Source organism: Seriola aureovittata, chromosome 13 (assembly GCF_021018895.1).
Source record: "Seriola aureovittata isolate HTS-2021-v1 ecotype China chromosome 13, ASM2101889v1, whole genome shotgun sequence".
Classification (NCBI taxonomy): Eukaryota; Metazoa; Chordata; class Actinopteri; order Carangiformes; family Carangidae; genus Seriola; species Seriola aureovittata.
The window spans coordinates 19858839-19871975 of NC_079376.1; the positions used below are offsets into that span (position 1 = coordinate 19858839).

General features: G+C 40.0%; 2 long non-coding RNA genes across 2 annotated transcripts in view; one reads left to right on the forward strand and one right to left on the reverse strand.

Annotated features, from left to right (window-relative positions):
- Positions 1-2570: 2570 nt before the first annotated feature.
- Positions 2571-12543, forward strand: LOC130179768 (uncharacterized). Its single transcript, XR_008829323.1, has 2 exons — positions 2571-2665; positions 11527-12543. It is a non-coding gene; the product is annotated as an uncharacterized LOC130179768 (long non-coding RNA).
- The window catches only part of LOC130179767 (uncharacterized), a 51440-nt gene continuing 50196 nt past the window's right edge, over positions 11894-13137 (reverse strand). The window contains exon 4 of the long non-coding RNA XR_008829322.1: positions 11894-11992. This is a non-coding gene — a long non-coding RNA (uncharacterized LOC130179767). The remainder of the gene's footprint in view (positions 11993-13137) is intronic.

Sequence of the window (13137 nt, forward strand, 5' to 3'; positions counted from 1 at the left end):
GACAAACAACAAAATGTAATTTTCCAATTTTGATATTTATTTTAATTACATTTCTTTTACTTATTTGACAAACAAGATATAATGTGGTAGATGTATTTTCTTATATTTAGTCAGGTTAGCTGATCTTCTTCCAGTCGTTATACTAAGCGAACATAATTGCTTGGTGGCTTTAGCTTTGTGTGTTGGCATCAGTCTTCTCATCTAAATCTTGGCAAGAAAGTAATGCAAAAGTGTTTTTCCCAACCACTTTAAATGATGCCCAAACCTATGAAAATACAAGTCTAGGTGTTCTAATGGAGCCATTTGTAAATTTTGCTATTGCTACATAAAAATGTTAGCATTAACAGCTGTTTGTTTACCAGTCTAGACACAAATTATTGACGAGTTCAGCATCAAACTATTTCCATTCCTTTACCCGCCTGTCTCCAGTGGTGGAAAGCAGCCCTCTTTTGCACCTATTTCTACCACTTCTTTTCTTCTACTGAAGTTAGCATGCTAACCAGCTAGCCCCAGTCTGGCTGGACTGTCTCGTTACTTTCCGATACTGAGTCACTGTAGCCTCCAATCTACCCTGACGAACTAGCACTGCCCAGAGAGCGTATTAAAATCTCTTGTGTTGTTAACGCAATGATGGCTGAAGCTGTTGGCAAGACTGGTAAGTAAAACAGCGGTTAATGCTAACATTGGCTATGTAGCAATGTAACAAAACTTAAAAATAGCTTCTTTAAATCACCAAAAACTTTAGCTCCATTAGTGCTGGACAAACAGCACCCTCACTCCTGTTCGTGCCATACAGGAATATCTAATTACGCTGCTAAGCAACTCCAGGATTCCTACTGTACGTAAACTGTGTTGGCCAGTAGAGGCTAACACTTCCCGTGCTGACAGTCTTTTTATGGTTTAATTAATGTGGTAATGGTTTCATTTTACATTGAGAATATACATGCAATTCCTCTCAAATGGTAAAATCTACCATTCAGCCACACAAAAATCTACATAATCCAGTGCTTTTGAATAAACAGAGCTCACATTTACACCGTGCCAGCATCCTTCTGTCTCTCTACCACACAAACCCATTCAGAACCTTCCTCGCCTCCCTCGTCATATGTCAGCCCCTCCCTCTAGCTTTTCATTCTCATGTGTTTCCCCCAACTCTTCCTCTGCTCTCCTCTTTTCACCTCCTTATTCGAACTCCTCTTCCTCTTTTTGTCTTCTCTGTCTCCGTCTCTCCTCCCTCCCTTTTTGGTCACACTCCTATCCCCTCTTCTCCTCCTCTTGTTGCTTTTCTCCCTCTGCTCACTTGTTCGCCAGCTCCCTCCCTTCCTCGCTCCCTCCCTTCATCTCTCTCTGCATTGCAGTATCTGTGTCAGCCATCGGCAGAATAGGCTGTCTGGTGTGTGTGTGTATGTATGTGTGTGTGTGTGTGTGTGGACATGTGTGCATTTGCGGGTGTGTGTGTGTGTTAGATACTGCAGTCCCTCCTTAGCAGCTGGACAGGAACTGAGATGGATAGCGTTTGTTCACCCCACTCTTTTTTTCCTCCTCTCCTCCCTCTCTTTTTCATCTCTCCTCTATCCTAATTTCTATCTACTCTTGCTTCACCCTTATTTTAACTCTCCTTTTTTGTTTTTGCCTTCTTTCTATAATATACTTTCATCTTCTCGCACTGTAACCTGTTTTCTTCTCTTAAATTCTCCAATTTTTTTTCTCATTACATCCTCTGATCCATTTTCCCTGCTCCTTTCCCCTGAAATGCTCTTCTTTTCTCTACCTCTCCAACACTCTTGATTTCTGGTCCTGGCTGAAGTTTGCTATGGAGACATACATGACAGCTGATCACCATTTACAGAAAAGATTGTAATTACACCGGCACTCAGTACAAGACCACCCACAGCGCCGACCAAGGGAGAGTATGTATCCTTCCCTTTAGCAGACACATGGCTCTGGTCTCATGCTGAGGGTGGACCTCAGGACACTGGTGCCCTTCTCCTCTGCCTGCCTGGTCGACTGACCCGGTCCTGCTCTGACTCCTTTGATCAACTGTTCCCCTGCAGTGATTAACCAGTCACCAGAAACATCTAAGTCTCATGTCAGTTCAGCCTGTTTTTCTCCAGCCATACTCCACACCTCTTCTTTCCATCCGCTACTGATGGATGAAGAGCCATGATGTGAAGTGGTCAGTGGTAGTTCTATAGTAAGTATGACACTGTCATTGCTGAATCTTCATATTAAGAATGTAGTTTGCTGTAGCTGACACTTCAGTATTGTATCAAGATTTCTTCAGTCAAACCAGACACCACATAACCACATTCCTTCCTCCTGTGATGTAACAATACTGATCAGCTCCTTCAGACGTGTGCCAACTTACAGCCACACTTTATTGGTGTGAATTTCTAATCCTTGGTAGGACCTCCCCTTTGCCTTCAGAACAACCTGAGTTCATCTAGCACAGATTCAACAACGTGCTGCAAACATTCCTTTCAAATTCTGGTCCATGCTGACATGTACAGTTGCGGATTTGTCACCTGCACATTCATACTTCATATCTTCTGTTCCAACACATCCCACAGGTTTTCTGGTCAGCTGAAATCTGGTGACTGGGCAGGCCACTGAACTTACTGTCATGTTGGTGGAACCAGTTTGAGATGTTTTCCTGTCTGAAAAGGTTTGTTATCATGCTGTAAGTATTGGTGAGCCTGTGCTCACTGTATTAAAAAAAAGCATTTTTGCTCACTGCCACTCACCAGCTACTTTCTTTTATTCGCACCAAGAGTAAAAACTCTAGAGACTGTTGTGCATGAAAGTCCCAGGAGATCAGCAGTTTCAGAAAAACTCAAGCCAGTCCGTCTGGCACCAACAATCATGTCACAGTCAAAGTCACTGGGATCCCATTTTTTCCCCACTCCCCAATATTTGGTCCGAGCAAAAACCTCTTGACCATGTCTGCCTGCTTTTGTACATTGAATTGCTGCCAGGTTATTGGCTAATACTTTAACTAGCAGGCCTTCCTAATAATGTGACCATTGATTATATGTTTGCTCACTAATATTTGCATTCAAGAGCATCAGCATTTAAATGTTAAATGAGATCACCCCAAGTGAGACATTATGAGCACTTTACCAGTTTACTACAAGCTGTATGGTATCTCCTGTGTCTGCACAGTCTGAAAAAATAACCTTGATGATGTCATAGTGATGTCATCAGAGTTATTTTGGCTTTGGGTTGGAGGCTATAATTTTTCTTTTACAGAAAACGTACAACCTAGGAGCAGGGAGCTTAAAAGATGCAGGCAGACAAAATGATACCATTAGTTGCATTATGGGAAATGTAGGCTCTTGTGTTTTTAGAGCTTGATCCATATGGACAAAAAAATAAATCCAGATATCTCTGCCTCTCTTGTTTTGATTTTGACCAGTCTTTTTAAAAATCTTGTGTTAGTCCCCCAACTTCCTGAAAATATAATACCAGTGCACTCCTTTTATCTCTATAATTTCTAAACTCTAAACATTTTTATAGCTTACATGTTAGCAAACAATAACTGGGTTTTTCCATCCACATGTAGTGCAAATTTTAACAGAATTTCTGGAGAATCAGTTTAAAAACAAAACAAAAATTTATGTCATGCAAATATAAAGAATTCAACATAAACAGTCGGTGGTGCTAATTCTCCAGTCATGTAACCTGAAGCCATTACAGAAAAAAGGGGCACAACAAGGTGATGTGATTAATAAAGTACAAGTAAACATAGTCAGTCACCAAACAATGTAGAAAATGTCATGACATTTATGTTTGTTTCATCTATGCATTTGAGGAAGGTTACAGTCTCCTCATCGCTCCACACACATCTGATGTGTTTATCTGCGGCTATTTTTCATCTTTTTTGTTGGAGCAGCAGCTTCAGTAAACTCTGCACTATGTCACATTTTGTTTTTATCTATACGCCAACTTTTCCACCTCAGTCAAGCGTAAAAACCTTGATGCCCAGATTTCAAGTGTTTTTCTTTCTTTTTCAGTAATTTTACTTTGCTTTTGTTTTTGTTTTTTGTTTTTTTGTGCACAAAAGGTGAAAGGAAACGCTTAATGCCATTCTGACACATCCTGCTGACACAGAACAATTTGGACAATCCATCTCAGTCCAATCCATCTGAGACTGAGTCCAATCCATCTGAGACAATCCATTTTTCCAACACCAGACTAAACTGTTCTCCAGACTGATAGCGGATGATTCTGCAAATACAGTATGGTTAAGGTACAAAACACCTCACCCAACCTTGTGGTAGCACTCGTTATCCAGGCAATGTCCCCACCCTCCACCCCCTTCTCTCCATTCACTCCTACAGACACACACAGCGCATATACACACTGCTGATTTTTAATGACCAGTTAGATAGCATAGCTAAACACTGAGGGTGTTAATGGCTGAGTGACACACACGCTCACACCCGATGAGACATAAATGACTGTGACACATGCAGGAGCGTGATGAGGGTGGCGGCATGTATGGGTCACGTGTAGCACACAGTGAGGAAATAGGTTTTGCTTCTCATTTTAAAAATAGAAACTGCTCTGCTTCTAATTCCATAACATGGCAAGGCAGACTGTTTCCATAAAATGAAATGACCTACCACCTGCTCACATTTTGGAAATGACAGGGATGGTTAAGAGCCTGGCCTCGCCGGAGCCGAGTGTAAAGTTGAAGTAAATTGGTTGGGTATTAGAGTGCAAGTCCATGTAATGACTTGCTGTACGGATTTTAAGATATGCTGTAAAGCTCAGAGGCAGCTGGTGAAGTGATACGCTCTCACCCTCTGCTCCCAGCCTGGATTCCTGCTGGAATGCTCTGGATAGATTTGCAGATTTCTGCGGTCAGTGTTAATACCGTGTTCTTTGGTCTGGATCTGACAAAAAGCATTTTACTTATTTCTTTAAAAGGAGTATGCCTTTTCCAGACATTTCATATCACACTTCTATAAAAGGTGGGGTACTCACAAGAGATTACAAAGGAGAAGGGTAATTTTTTATGTAGTATAGGTAAAGCTTGGAAAATTTCAGATCATACATCTTTTTGTTAGACCACCATTTTCTTGTAAATGTCCATGTTTGTTGTCCATACCTCCATTTCCTAATATAGACTTTCTGCTAAATGTCTAGTCTTGACATTACATGGTAGCCCTGCTGTAACTTAGTAAAATCATAGTCCATTGAGTAATAACTTTTCTTAACGTTAATTTACACTTTGATACAGAGATATGAGATATAATTTAAAATTTAAACCTTCATCAAGCGGGTGCAATTCCTTCCTTATGAACTGTTGTCATGTGGGTTAAAGTTAGACAAATGATGGGTGCTAATGTTAGAACTGAGACATGCTCGCTCTGTATTGTGTTGAACAGTTACTGTTACTAGGATTGGATGAGAATTTATAGCCCATGATTTTATGCTGGATTTAAAAAAAATCATAGTACAATCAACTTAATTGATAAAGCATTATTGAATTATTAATGTTACATGCACAAGCATGTGTTGTGTTATCTAAATAGTTTGCAATTATTCCTTTTTTAAATAAAATAGTCTATTGTAAATCACCTAAATTCCATTATCTCCAAATTTATCTGAATGCTGCAGTAGATGAAACATCACTCTCCTCAACAAGGCTTTCATTAAAGACTAGTAAACCGACCGTTATGTATAAGACCGTCCTCCTCTAAAAAACAAACCCATAGGCTGTTTGAGCAGCAGCTAAATAATACCCATAGTTACGTTTTGTTGCTAGGCGACACCTAGCAGCCATAATAATTATCACAGGAGCAAAGGGAAAAGTGCGATGATGTAGTATATAGAGCAACACTGTCCGCGTTAGGAGGAGGTTGGGGTGGATGGTTGGAGATGACCAAACACAGGAATATGACACAGGAGCGGGCTCTTTGATTCCCATGTGAAAGCAGCAGTTTATATTGTTTCTTTTCTTTTATCCATGAGTGTTTGACAAAGTTAACCACGTTTTATTGTAACCGTGACGACAAACATCATCTAATGTTGAGGAAGTAGTTATTCTAACCCAAATCACAATCTTTTCCTAAACCTAACCAAGTTTGTGCCGAAAGCTAACCAAGCCATGACCCTTATTATAGTAACCATGGTACATCGTACTTCTGGTACAGTCACCGGTGTTTACAATTGTAACCATGGCAACCAAGGTCCGGTGCAACACTCCAACACTCCTATGGGTCGTATGGTTGTTCAGGTTGGAGGAGTTCTATGTATGAAACTGGTGAAATTCACCTTTAATGGAGCATTCTTTGCAGTTCTGTATTCTGGATGTTGCTATCTGATATGATTAGAGTTGGAATTGAAATCTGTCACCCTTTTCACTCAGCTGTAATTGCCTCCAATACTGGCAAAGCAGGAGTGAAGGAAAACTTGATTTATCTATACATTTGTTGTAAAATAATCAAGAGGGTGTCTGTGCGATCTAAAAGAGCTTTCACTGAGGTTTGAAAAATAAATGTACAACTGGTAGAATTTGAATGTCCTAGAGTCCTTAAGTGGTCCTGTCTTATATCACTGTTGCAATACAGTGTGGCAGCAATGCGCGCACTACAAGACAACACATCAGGAGCCAAATTCAGGTCAGTCGGATGCTGCTTTGTCACCTCGTGTTGACTAATACTTGCTCACTCAGTGTTATTCCCAGGTTCTCCCCCAGCTTCAGTTGCCGCTTCATTTTTGCACGTCAGGTCAATGCTGAACATTTTGCTGGGAACTGCGCCCAGTGAGACTTCAAATAAATAAGTGAATAAAAGGAATTAACTAGTTTTTTCTTCCTATGATGCTCTCATTTTGACAGCCATTGCACCGTGCTGTCAAATTAATTTGAGAATGATCTGTATATTAGCGATTCTACTGTGCATGTAGGAACTTTTTAGTTCAAGAATAGCTGGATTATGTTGTTACGGATTGGACTGATGGATGTTGCATACAGACAGACAGAGATGCGATCGAGAAGGAGACAGAGTTCTGGCTATCAGACGGCTTCATGACCATTTGTTCTCAGCTTAACAGAGCTCTGCTCAGAGCTCCTATCCATCGATCATCCTTCATCAATCCCCATCTCTTCCCCCACCCCTCGGTTTTTCAATGAGTCCATCAGCCTGGAGACCCACCTGTATTGGCTCTAACCATCAATCACTGCAATCCTCAATCTGCTTCCATCATAGTTCATCCACTGTAGCTTCTCTCCCTCATGTCAATCAAAGCCTAGAGGGTGATCAGCCAGACAGACAGGTTTAGAGTTCCATTATTATTCCATCTCTGTCAGACCAACGTACAGACTCTCTGGCTTGTCTCTGCCACAGAAAAGTCTTCAGTGACCAACCAGCAAAGATGTCCAAAAATTCTAAAATCATAGAAATTCAGTCCTTCATGGTGTTTCCTATCTTTCTGAACATCAGGGTGTCATTTCCAAGTGGACAGGGTGGTGGGGATGAACGATCTGGGCTCCCAGATCCTCTGACTGGAATCCCTCTTACTTTTGCTCTCTGGGTTTACCTGACGGATAAATTCTGCAGAGATAATCCAAAGCCAGCAGCCATCAGCAGCAGAAAATTACTGGAGAGGCGCACCGTGCAGGGTAACTGACTAACTGGCATTTCCACCAGTCTTTCTGCAGCATAATTATAGAAGCATCTTTCTTTCTTTCTTTCTTGGTGGCATAACTGAAAAACTTGAGAAATAATCAGTTAATCTCTGACAAAAATGGAAAAATTTTTCTCCAGATAAACGGCATCAAGGGAAATCTCAATATTACATCGTAAATTAAAACATCAAAGAATTAAATTAAAACTTATGAAAAATGTGTACTGTTTAAACATAAGTAGACAAGATATTATGACTTTATTCAATTTTAGCTGCGTGCTTAATATATTAATATATAAATATCAACCGAGGTTTAGAATATCCCTTAGAGCTGTATTAATGTTAATTCATACGTTCTTTGTTCTTTTGAGTGTAACATTTTTTGTCAAAAAGTCAAAGGTCAAAGTGTAAAGATTTTAAGTGGGGCTGTCACGGTTTCGCCCGCTGTTTCAGAATCTTGTCACATGGGGGCATCGACGAGTAAGATTACTGTTACTCCGTCAAGTGCATCTTGGTCTTTAATATAATTTTAGAGCAAAAATATGCTGGAGATTTGCATCGTGGACAGTGCTGTTTTGTCCGTTGTGTAAGTTAGTAGGTAAATATGCAAGGCAATATTAATGTGCCCAAGACCTCAACCTTGCTATTGAATTCTGTTGCTAGGGGAAGTTTTAAAGTCATTGTAACTCTATTTTAAGGCAGCAGTAAAGTGTGGAGCTGTGCAATCTCTGGGAAGTCTCAGTGAAACTTTTTTGAACCTAAGTCTTGTTTGATGGAGGTGTGTAGCCAAATCCATGCTGTATTTTTGTTCCCGCATTGTGTATAAAATAGCTGCAGTACAAAATGTGCCTCCATCATGATCCATCCACTGTTTTTGTAACTGATGCTGCTTTGTGGCCTATATACAGTAAATTCGAGTCAAGTTGTTATGGCCAGATGTTAGATGACAGCAACTGCAAAGTCATCCATTTTTTTTCTTATATAATTATTAAGCGTGAGTATGGAGCTAAACAAGGAATTGGAAAAGCTCAGCTAAATTACAGTTTGGCTGCAGAAGGATAAAGCTCTTGCTATTAATGTTACGTCTCAGTTTACCATCACTCTGCTAGTGATGAACAGCAAACATCTATTTTGTCCAAAATGTGTATAGCATGCATTATCAACTGAAATATTGCTACATGGAAGGGAGAAGCCTGGAGAAGAGAGAGCAGCAGAGGGAGTTTGTAAAAAGAGAAATATTCGAGTCAAGTAAATTTTATTTATATAGCGCCAAATCATAACAGAAGTTATCTCAGAGCACTTGTCATATAGAGCAGGTCTTGACTGTACTCTTTACAGTATTATTTACAGAGACCCAACATTCCCCCATGAGCAAGCATTTGAAGACAGTGGAAAAGAAAAACGCCCTTTTAACAGGTAGTAACCTTGGGGGGCAGTAAGTGGCTCCAGCTCCAGAGGCAGAAATACTTACAGAGAGCAACAGGAGGAGAGAGACGAGAAAGCATAACTACCGGAGAGAGAAGATGCTGAGTTAGTAACATGCATTAATGGGATATGAATGTGTACAGATGGGAAATCCCACGGCAGTCTAGGCAGTATTATTATATTGACACAACTAGGGGATGGTGCAAGGCAAGCCTAAACCAGCTCTAACTATCAGCTTTATCAGAAATGAAAGTTTTAAGGCTACTCTTAAACGTGGAGATGCTGTCTGCCTCCCAGAATCAAAGTGGATGATTTTTGCACAGGAGAGGAGCCTGACAGCTGAAGGTTCTGCCTCCCATTCTACTTGTGGAGACTCTAGAAACCACAAACTGGCCTGAATTCTGGGAGCGCAGTGTTCTAGTGGGGTAATAGGGTGCTATCAGCTCTTTAAGATATGATGGAGCCTCACCATTAAGGGCTTTGTAGAGGAGGAGAAGGATTTGAAATGGATTTTACAGAGAGCCAGTGCAGAGAAGGTAATTTGGGAGAGATATGATATCTTTTCCTCGTCAGTACTCACGTAGGAGTGTTCTGGATCATCTGGAGAGTGTTTAGAGACTTGTTGGGGCAGCCTGTTAACAAGGAATTGCAATAATCTAATGCTGCATCCTTTTTGAGTCTGAATGTCCCTCATTTTTGTAATGTTTTTTACAATTACTTGAATTTTATCTGAGTTTAATAGCAGAAAATTGCAGGTCACCCAGGTCTTTATGTCCTTATGGCAAGATTGAAGTTTAGGTAACTGGTTTCATCTGGCTTTATTGATAATAGGGAACAGAAGTGGTCCAAGCACAGAACCTTGTGGAACTCTGTGACATGGAGGATTCATCGATAACCTGAACAAACGAAAATTAATGTGATTTAACGAGCTTAGTATGGTTCCTTTAATGCAAATGTCATGGGATGTTATGGTCAGTGGTGTCAGATACAGCACTAAGATCTAACAGGACCGGTCCTTTGTCTGATGCAATTGGAAAGTCATTTGTAACTTTCACTAGCGCTGTCTGTGACACAAGTCACACAAGGATTTTAGAGAGAGAGGGAAGGGTAGATATAGGTCTACAGTTGAAAATCACCTGAATCAAGAGTAGGCTTTTTAAGAGGAGGTTTAATTACAGCTACTTTAGAAGAGTCCAGTAGATAGCCTGTAAAAAACAGCTAACCAAGGGTAAAATGTCCTTCAGCAGCCGGGATCAGGGCTAAGAGACAGATTGATGGTTTGATGAAAAAATCATGGTGGTGAAGGTTCTAACAGACTAAATAGATATCAGGTTTTACAGCTGTTTCTATGGTTCCTGTGTTTGAGGATAAATCTGTGCCATTTGAGGGCAGGGGGGGTGATGAATTATGTCTCTAATATTAAGAATTTTATCATTGAATAAGTTCATGAAGTCGTTACTACTGAGAGCTACAGGAGTATATGGATCAATAGAGCTATGATGCTCTGTCAGCCTGGCCACCATACTTCTGAAGAGAAACCTAGGGTTTAATTTTCCTCTATTTGTGATGAGTTATAGGCTGCTCTGGCATTACAGAGGACCTTCCTGTATGTTTTAAGATTGAGCGAGTTTCTTACAGATTGGTGAAACCCCAATTCTTTCCAGTTTTTGCAATGTTTGCTTTAAGTTGGAGTTTGGACTTAAGCCACAGTAGTGGTACCTCGCTAGTTTTATTATCTTCTTTTTTAGAGGGGCAATAGAGTCTAGAGTCATTTGCAGCGAGCCTGCAGCACTATGGATATTTGGGAGGGTTAGCATAGAATTCTCTTTTATATATATAGAAAAGGCATTGAATTAAGTTCGGCATTTGGCAAAGACCAATGTGCAGATAGAGGACATTCATGACACTAATTCCACTTCTTTAACAGTGGTGTTCAGATTGCTGACATTCAGAATTTTGGAAAACTGTACAATTTTTTTTTTGTTCCTTCAGTAATTAAAGTATTTCTGCTTTTATGAACGTTATGATATATTCTGAGGAACCTTCACAACTCTCAGACTCACTGTCTCCACTTATAATCTCTAGTAGATCCAGAAGACTGTATCGGTTCTTGTTATTCATACTACAGAAAAAGAAAATGACAATGAAATAGGACCAACATAGGATAGTAAAATCTTGTTTGTTTTATTTATCAAGAAAAGTAAAGCTAAAGCCAAAGTGCAATTTCAGTACTGATATGCAAAAAAGATTTCATAATACATTTTGTTAATAATTTAATTAATTTGACATCATTTTTTTATGTTTACTTTTGACTACTTTTAAGGTTAAATGTCCCATGTGACATATGTCACAGAGATATTTTCCAAACATGTTTTATATCAATTATCAATATTTTCTATATTTGCTTTGCTTTAAAAGTGTGTTGATATTGGCCTGCATTCATTCTTACTTCCACTTTATTCACAGCTCCGGTGCCTGATGCAGACATACGCCCCCTTAACATCAGCAAGCCTCCACCATGTTTGACTGTGGGAATGGTGGTGTTCTCCTCACAGGCGGCACAGGGTTTTTTTCTCACCACACGGACCCTTTGACAATTATGACCAAATAGTTCAACTTTGGTCTCATCATTTAGTTCCAAAACTCATTTGGTTTGCTCACATGCTCTTTAGCATCATCTGAGCATGGTGCCTTGTGTATAGAAGTAGGCAATGGCTTCCTGCCTGCTTTTCTCTCAGACATTCCTTGGGTGCTTGAGCAGATCTAGTGTAAGTTTAATTATAGCAAAGTTACCTGGGTTGAGATAGAGCAGCATAAAAGCTACCAGTGACACAGAAAGTCAGTCAAAGGTACAGTTCTGTTCATGGTGTTTGTTTCTTACCAAAACTCTGATTCCGATGGTTCCTAAGTGACAACTCCCCAAAGTCATCCTCTGCAAACACAGAAGAAGAGAAATGTGACAAAACATTGTGAGACAGACTTACAATCTTACAGACAGACTCTCAACAACTATCATAAAAGCTCATAACACTCAGTTCCTTTTGTTTATTTGTTGTTAAGGTGAAGGTATTTTGCCAGAATAGATTGCACAATGTGTCAAGAGAGATGCTGCTGAAAGCAGTCGCAATCAATTTCAGTTATACTGGGTGAATTGATGGATTTTTGTCTTGCTCAGTGGGACCAATAGGAGCGCAGCAGCAAAGGCCTGTATTGCTGAAGTTAGACCAAAGCAGACACAGACACTAATTGGATTTACTGTAGTGTGTGTGTTTGTGTGTGAGAGAGAGAGACGAGAGACAGCAATGCAAATACTAGAGTGACACCATTTGGAAAACACGGACCACTTCCCTTCGTTTCTCATTTGTAATTCTATCATAAACTGTGTTGCACTCATTACACCGCTTGTGATATAATATGTCCTGTTAACTTCTGTGTGAATGTCATCAGCATTGGTGGAAATAAACAAGGTATCATTTACTTAAATACTTTACATTTTTGAGGTTCTTGTACTTTAATTGTGTTTCTTTTTTATGTTACTTAGTGATTTTGCCATTACATTTATCTGAAAACTAAGCACAAGAGCCTTATTTGCAGAGAGGATGCCTTATACATATGCTAAGCACACATGACCAGCTTGTCATCAGTTAAAGTTCAAAGCAGTTAATCATCTCTCCCTCCTGCTCCTCTTTTCCTTCCCTGCTATCATTTTCTTCTCTGTTCCTTTCAGAAGGGTATTGAGAGCAGATCACAGAGGAGACACACTCCGTAGACCCAATTTCAGTGTAATATCTTAGGTAAATATGAATCAGATGGTTAATTATCTGTTTTGCCTTCATTTGATATTATAGCACCCTGAGGCAGACATTAATTGTCCCCCGAAGCAGGCTTAGTTAATTTTAATTAGTGAACCCTCTCATGTATAGTGGTCACTACAGTGGACAGATATTCAAAAGCCAGTTTCTCGTATATGCCTGGGTTTGGATGGTGTCGTTGCATATCAGTCACTACAGTGGATAGTCCTTGAAAACACCATTGGCTGCCATCAAGTCACAAGCAAAGTGCAGCTAAATCCCCAAC